A 7,463-nucleotide genomic window follows, 5' to 3' on the forward strand; every position below is an offset into this window, starting at 1 on the left:
CTTCATTTATGCTGCAAATACCAGTTTAACCTTCCAGTTAAACCTCACTAAACATTTGAGCCTATAAATCCTTCCTGCAAGAATTACTAAATAATCAAACTTCAGTTTTTATTCAAGTAGGTGCATTGTCATGGGCTTTGATTATATTATTTGTCAAATCAAATTAAGAGATGACTGAAAAATAATAACGGCTGTGTTTTGCTCTCTCTCATGAAGAGCAGTCAGTCAAATCAAAAATTTAATTGCCACTGCACTCGATCTTTCTGTGATGATCAACATGATGCCATTACAGGGTAAATAGTGATTCTCTTTGAAACAGCCACAGTACAGTAAAGTATAGTATAGGCCTCCTTCCGTTAATAGGGATCTATCAGGCTCTGCAATGTGTGCATTCCAGATAAATACAGTTGGAGTTTTTGGGCAGTGCACAAATTCATGCAAAAGTCTTTCACCTGTGTTGCCTTCAAGGACTCAAAAAGACATTTCTGACAAGTGGCATACAAGTGCATTTATAATTAGACTGAGCAGCATTCCCTAAATGGTTACATCTTGATATTAATAGCACAGAATAAACCTTTAAAGAAAACCTTATTTCCACGAATAACAAGAAACAACATCCTGCCCACATAACTTGTGGTTAAAGAGAGAATACATCTGTGTTCTGTTTGTGCTATGTATGTGTTGTGTAACACTGGAGTCTGCCAGATTTATTGTGATTAAACCAAACATGCAGGGCTATTGTAACACTTTGACCACTAGGTGGAAGCATACTCCATGGTATTTTTTAAAAATTGGATTCTTAATGGTGAACACTGGATTTACTCACAACAGTAAAGCAAAGAAAGTGACTGATGTGGTTATAATATGTGCTTAGCTTGAGCCACCTACAATTAGCATACAGTATGATGGGTAATGATTTAGTTTGAAGCTTTATTCTGCTGAAATGAAGCAAACACAGGGACATGGACACACACTCACGTACCCTGCTCAAGCACTGCTGTTGCAGAACCTTTGTATTTTGACTGTCATCCACCAGCCTGAGCACAGAATGTATATTGCTGATATTTTATAGTGTTCGCTGAGCCAGTAAGCCACAGCTCAACCTATTTATAGTCAATAAGCTGTGTGTCTACTTAAATCCAGTGAGTTTGTGTCCTCAGATTACAGGGCGTATAATTAAGTCACTAGTTTAGCTCTCTTCCATCTCAGATAGCGGGAGCGTGGCTGAAGAGCTGAATAGTGATGAGGAACAAATGCAGAATCAGCAGGTTGCTTCAATTTGAGAAAATTCAAACCTTATCCGCTATCATCCATGACACTGCTTACAGCTTTGGGTAGATCTCACTTAAATTCAGGCATAAGGCCCAACAGACTGACTGGTCTGTGGGTTCTGGCAAGTTTTCTTAAAGTAGACCAAGAGGGGAGCTCAGTGGTGATGAGAGACTCAGAATGCAGAGAAAGGATGAAGTCAGCTCATCTAATTAAATTCATACAAGAAGCCTCATCTCTTTATGCTCCCTCTGCTGAATTTGTTGAGATATGGGAGCACTGAAAAAAATGCATTGTTGTAGCAGAGCTGTCGCAGAGAGGAGGGAGCTTCATTTATGCTATTTACGATGTTGAATAGTCCAGTGTCAAAGTACAAATTGGGGAGAAGATGGACAATAATGCTCTGTAGCTGCGTGGATTTATACTACACACTGAATGTTAAATATTCTAAAATTGCCCATAGCAAAGACGAGTGTAGTCAAGGTTTGTACTTAAGCAAAGTCAAGCTTTATTTATGCACTTGTACTTCAGTAATGGTAAAATTATATACTCACTGAGCACTTTATTAGGAACACCATGCCAGCACTGGGTAGTTCCTCCCTTTGCTCTCAAAACAGCCTCAGTTCTTTGTGGCGTGGATTCCACAAGATGTTGGAAACATTCCTTTGAGATCCTGGTCCATGTTTACATGATTGCATCACATCATTTCTGCAGATTTGTCAGCTGCACACTCATGCTGCCCATCTCCTGTTGAATCACATTCCAAAGGTTTCTACTGGATTCTGATCTATAGCCATAAGAAGATGGGTAAGGCTGGGATGCAATGTGGTCAACAGGTATACCAGGACTGGCTGTAGCATTCAAACCATGATTGATTGGAGTTAAGGGGTCTGGTATGTGCCAAGAAAACATTTCCACACCATTACACCACCACCAACAGCCTGGACTGTTGGCATAAGGCAGGCTGGGTTCATGAATTGATGCTGACTTTCTTTGAACCTCAGCAGAAATCCAGATTCAGCAGACCAGGTGTCGTTTTCCAGTCTTCAGCTGTCCTGTTTTGGTGAGCCTATCCACTGCAGCCTTAGATTTTCGCTCTTGGCTGAAAGGAGTGGAATCTGACATGGTCCTCTGCTGTTGTAGCCCATCCACCTCAAGGTTCAAGGTGTTGTGCATTCTGAGATGTCTCTGCTCAGCTCAGTTGTCATCGGAGCTACCATACCCTCTCTCTCTGCTCAAAGCAGTCTGACCATTCACCTCTGGCCTCTCTCATCAACAAGGTGTTTCTGTCTGCAGAACTGCCGCTCACTGAATGTGATTTGTTTGTCACACCACTTTGAGCAAACTCTAAAAACTGTTGTGTGAAAATCTCAGGAGACCAGCAGTTTCAGAAAACCTCAAACCAGCCCATCTGGCACCAACAATCATACCACAGTCAAAGTTACTGCAATCGCATTTCCGCCTCTTTTGGTGTTTGATGTGAACATTAACTAAAACTCCTAACCTCTATCTGCAGGGTTATATACATTGCACTGCTGCTATATGATTGGCTGATTGGATAATTGCATGAATACACAGGTGTACAGGTGTTTCTAATAAAGTGCTTGGTGAGTGAAGTTGTCAGTGTCTATCTCAAATGACCTGGAAGTGAAATTCTAAGGAAAAGACAAGACAATAAAAAATAAGGATAAAGAAGCAAAGAAAAAGAATAAGGTCTGGGACAGATGGGACATGCTGAATGCTAATGGTATCTGATTTAGTCCAGTCTCATCTCTACACTGCACTTAAAAATGCTCAATAGCATTAAATGTGTATGAGGGTTCAGAAGCTATTCATCCAAGGTGAGATGTCCCACTGGCAGGCTTTGAATACTTTGCTTTTTCTAAAAGAAGTCTGGTTCTGAGACAAACACGCAGGACTCAGAGCTGAGACGGGCACAGATTATAGATTTAAACCTGTAAAAGTATCATCATGAGTTTAAATCTATAGTCTTGTACCTTTGACACATGTCACTATGCCATTTAATCTCATCTCAATAATCTCCAAAGGCCAAAAATGCCTGTAAATAATGTGCCACGCCCCTGCTTCAGCTACATCTAACATTCCTTTGAGAGGAAGTGCACAGAGGAGTCTCCTTTAAAGAAAAATGTGATCATCACATTCATCATGTGGTTGATAAATATAGCCACAGGCAGGAACTCCTCCTGTTCCATTACTCTGAGGGTGAAGGCAGAACAGTGTTTCAATAAGGCTTTAAACAATAACACTGCTGCAGCCGCTTAGATAATGACCACACAATGACTGATGGGTGTTATAAAACATGTAACTGGTTGATAGCCACAGTCTGTGCATAATGCCTTAACACACTGACTGTGTCGTCAGTCTTATAATACCATAAATAATGATGGTGCAGGAGGAATATACATTAACTATAAACTCTCCACAGGTACAGCTCATGCTGCTGCCTTGTGAATCAGCTTCACCCAATATTAATGAATTTGGATATGTCTGTAAATATTTAATAATACAATTGTGATTTTAATATCACAGCACAATATAATTATATACTGTTATTAAAAGTTTAATAGATATGACTGTACTGACCCAAAGCACTGTTATATTGCAGAGAAAATTTACTTTTCCTGCTCTGCTTCACTGTTTTTTAATGGCCTTACACATGACGACTTCTTATTATGGAAAAAAAAAAAAAAAAATTCTGAACCAGAGAAAAAAAGCTACCAGGAAAGTAAATGCAAAAATGCAAGAATATTTCTGTAGAAACACGCAGGAGAATCTGTGCGTGCTCAAATGTACAATGCAGTACAGTACAGTGCATGTGTATGCAGAATTTGTCCACGTGAAAAACATCATTGATTTCTGGAGCTAAATGATTGGCCTCTGATTGGCTGAGAGATGGTGGGAAATTAGACTAATGAAACTAAAATGAAAATACAATCCCAGAACACATTTTACACATTGAACAGTTATGTGTGACTTATGTCCTTGTGTGTCCTTGTCAGAATCAAAAGTACTTTTAAGGAATAGTTTGTTATTTGGGGAATGTGCTGTGTTATTTCTTGGCCTCTGCTGAATGCCTGGAGACTGCAGGAAGTTACTGTGTCAGAGTGTCCATCCCTTGTGGGCTTAAAGGCTGCTGGTAGGTGTATTTTGTTCCCTTTGGACAGAGCTGGCCCAGCTGTCTCTAGTTTCCTCCCTTTGGAAAGCTAAACTAAGCTAACTGCCTGCAGGCTATGGCTATAGGTGATTCCTGTGTTCCCAAGGTCCAGTGTTCCCTAGATTTATATGGCAAAAAATGGGAACATGACAAAGGGTTCCATGTTCCCTAGGTCCTATGTTCCCCCAGCTCTAAATAGGAAATAATGGGAACCTGAAAAATGTTTCTCAGCTCTCTATTTGATAATATGACATGGCCGAATGTGGGAACCTGTCAAAGGGGTTCTCTGTTCCCCGGCATTGCTCTCTCTATACTTGAGGGAACCTGTCAAATGGGTTAGGTTTAGGGTTGTTGTTGTTGTTAAAAAATAATAAGTGTGTCAAAAGAATACTGAACTGGGGAACACATATATACTCCTGCTGGCTGCAGCTTTATATTTATCATACAGACAAGAGATGAGAGTGGTAAATCAAGAATAAGTGAATAAACATATTTTCCAAAATATCAAACTATACCTCTAATTTGCAAAATATAAATGGAGCACATGTGTAAGAGGGATTTTAATCATGCTGTCACATTTTCAGCTTGAGATACAACACATGTACATGCTTGTGTCTAATTGCTTGTGCATAAGACACAAGACTGTACATGTTGTAGAAACAATTCCTCCCCCCGGGACAGTAAAGACACTTCTTAAATTCCTCTTTAATTTTAGTGTGTCCACAAAATCACCATCCTGTACACTGAAATCAAGACTAAACCACACCAAATATGTAAAAAAAAAAGAAAAAAGAAAAAAAGAAAAAAGAAAAAAAGGCAGCTCTCTTTCTGGATCCCTTAAAATAGGAGGTGTTTTGGGTTATTAACAGATGAGTTAAAATCATCATCTATTCAACAGTATTATCTATTATGTGAACATCCGGTTTTGAAGAGGGATGAGATGGTGTGTGACCTGAGAAGTTTGGCTCTGGACTGATTTCTTTTCATTGACTGTGAAAAGTAAATCTGCTTTTCAATTTCACCATCAACAAAGCGTTGCCTTGAAGTATGCAATGCAATCACAGCTGAAACGCAAGCTGACTGTAATTGTTTTCAAGGCTGCGGCAAACAAAAGGCACTTTTCACAGCGCAGTGATTTGTTAATAATGAATAGCAAATTACCGTCTTTGCTCTTCATCAAATGGTCGGTGACAGCAGATGAGTGGCTGGTGTTGAAAGTAAATGGGATCTGTCACAGGGCATCAAAAAGAGAGAGAGAATATACTGAGGTTCGATGGATTTCGGTAAAAGAAGGGAAAAAAGGTGGACAGGAGCAGGAAGTGGGAGAAAAAAAGATGAGAACGGACAGGCTTCTTTTTGTTTTTATTAACCTTGAGTTATGTCAGGAACAGTGCTGGATGAGAGTCACAGTCAGCACTGAGTATCCACTCTGCTATCCATGTGACCATCTGAGCTTTCACACACATGGGCAGTCTGTGAGGAAAGAGGCCTATTATTCCTGCTGGCAGCTGATCTCTGTCTCAGCAGGGGTGCTGGGACATCAATAAGGTGAGATTTATTCACAGCGCACTGTCCTGTCTGAGCAGAATTTCCTGCCGGAAATTTTATACATGTTGAGGCTGAGTTTGTGTCTGAGGCTCTGCAGAACACTGACTGGTCAGTTTAGGCAGGTCCATGAAAACGCTTCCCCTCACCAGTGTGTTATGTCAGTTGAAGTGTGGTTACATATCCTGATTGGGACGTCCAATGAGAGTCCAGGACGGAGTCTTCTTTGCATATCAGCAGAGAAAGGGATTGGAACTATGGACCTCTCGCATCCAAAGTGAGAATCAATCAAGGACTCCTACGTGTCTGTCTGACCCTGTTTTCAGCATCATTCTTGTAAATAACCGCCTCGATATTATTCCAAACAGAGGGCTCGTCCGGGATTTGAACCCGGGACCTCTCGCACCCTAAGCGAGAATCATACCCCTAGACCAACGAGCCACATGAATGCTTACCACCTGTGTCAAGAAAAATCTCTCAAACCCTCTTGCTGACCAGATTTTTTATTGTAGGTATTGATGCTTGTTTATTCCATCAAGGATGACAATAAATGTAATACGTGCAGTTTACGTGCCTTATTTCATGTTATGCATGTTTCAGATGTCTATGAGTTGTTAGCTGTTTCACCAAAGAGACATTTCCTCTAAACACCCTGCTAGAAGTGGCCATAAGAAGATAGTAACAGTTACAGCACTGGTATCCATTAAATGAGGCACACAGTCAGCAACACTACTTAGATAAGATGTTTGTAAACTCACTGAACTGTGTTCTGGTACAACAACCATGACTGTAACACTCCAAACACAGGGCTCGTCCGGGATTTGAACCCGGGACCTCTCACACCCAAAGCGAGAATCATACCCCTAGACCAACAAGCCACTGCTGGTTGTGGAATGTATGTCAAGAAAAATCTCTCAAACCCACCTTTCCCCCTTTTTTCACTGTAGGTGGTGATACTTGTTGGTTGCATCAAAACACAATAATAACCTTGGTAATTGTACTTTATCATTCATCATATCTTGCATCTTTTTTGGCTCCAATAACAGTTTTCTAGACAAGTGAAACTTCATGACTTCTATATTTTTTCAATCCTCAAAAGTTGCAGATTCTCCTATGAAAGACCCAGTGTTCCTCTGTGAAAGGTTTAATCCATATGTATTCAGAGCTCAAATGGACCATGGCACATACCTCTGCAAAGAGCCAAACAATCCTACGTGTCTGTCTGACCCTGTTTTCAGGGTCTTTTTTGTAAATAAACACCTCTATATTATTCCATATACAGAGGGCTCGTCCGGGATTTGAACCCGGGACCTCTCGCACCCTAAGCGAGAATCATACCCCTAGACCAACGAGCCACATGAATGTTTACCACCTGTGTCAAGAAAAATCTCTCAAACCCTCTTACTGACCAGATTTTTTATTGTAGGTATTGATGCTTGTTTATTCCATCAAGGATGACAATAAATGTAATACG

The 7,463-nt window shown here is 40.5% G+C and overlaps 3 non-coding genes across 3 annotated transcripts; all 3 read right to left on the reverse strand.

The window, feature by feature from the left end:
• Positions 1 to 6,358: 6,358 nt before the first annotated feature.
• On the reverse strand, positions 6,359 to 6,430 carry trnap-agg (transfer RNA proline (anticodon AGG)). Its single transcript has one exon. It is a non-coding gene; the product is annotated as a tRNA-Pro (tRNA).
• Positions 6,431 to 6,795: 365 nt separating this feature from the next.
• Positions 6,796 to 6,867, reverse strand: trnap-ugg (transfer RNA proline (anticodon UGG)). Its single transcript has one exon. It is a non-coding gene; the product is annotated as a tRNA-Pro (tRNA).
• A 405-nt stretch (positions 6,868 to 7,272) lies between these two features.
• Positions 7,273 to 7,344, reverse strand: trnap-agg (transfer RNA proline (anticodon AGG)). Its single transcript has one exon. It is a non-coding gene; the product is annotated as a tRNA-Pro (tRNA).
• Between the last annotated feature and the right edge of the window lie 119 nt (positions 7,345 to 7,463).

The sequence above is a fragment of the Lates calcarifer genome, linkage group LG2, assembly GCF_001640805.2.
Source record: "Lates calcarifer isolate ASB-BC8 linkage group LG2, TLL_Latcal_v3, whole genome shotgun sequence".
Classification (NCBI taxonomy): domain Eukaryota; kingdom Metazoa; phylum Chordata; class Actinopteri; family Centropomidae; genus Lates; species Lates calcarifer.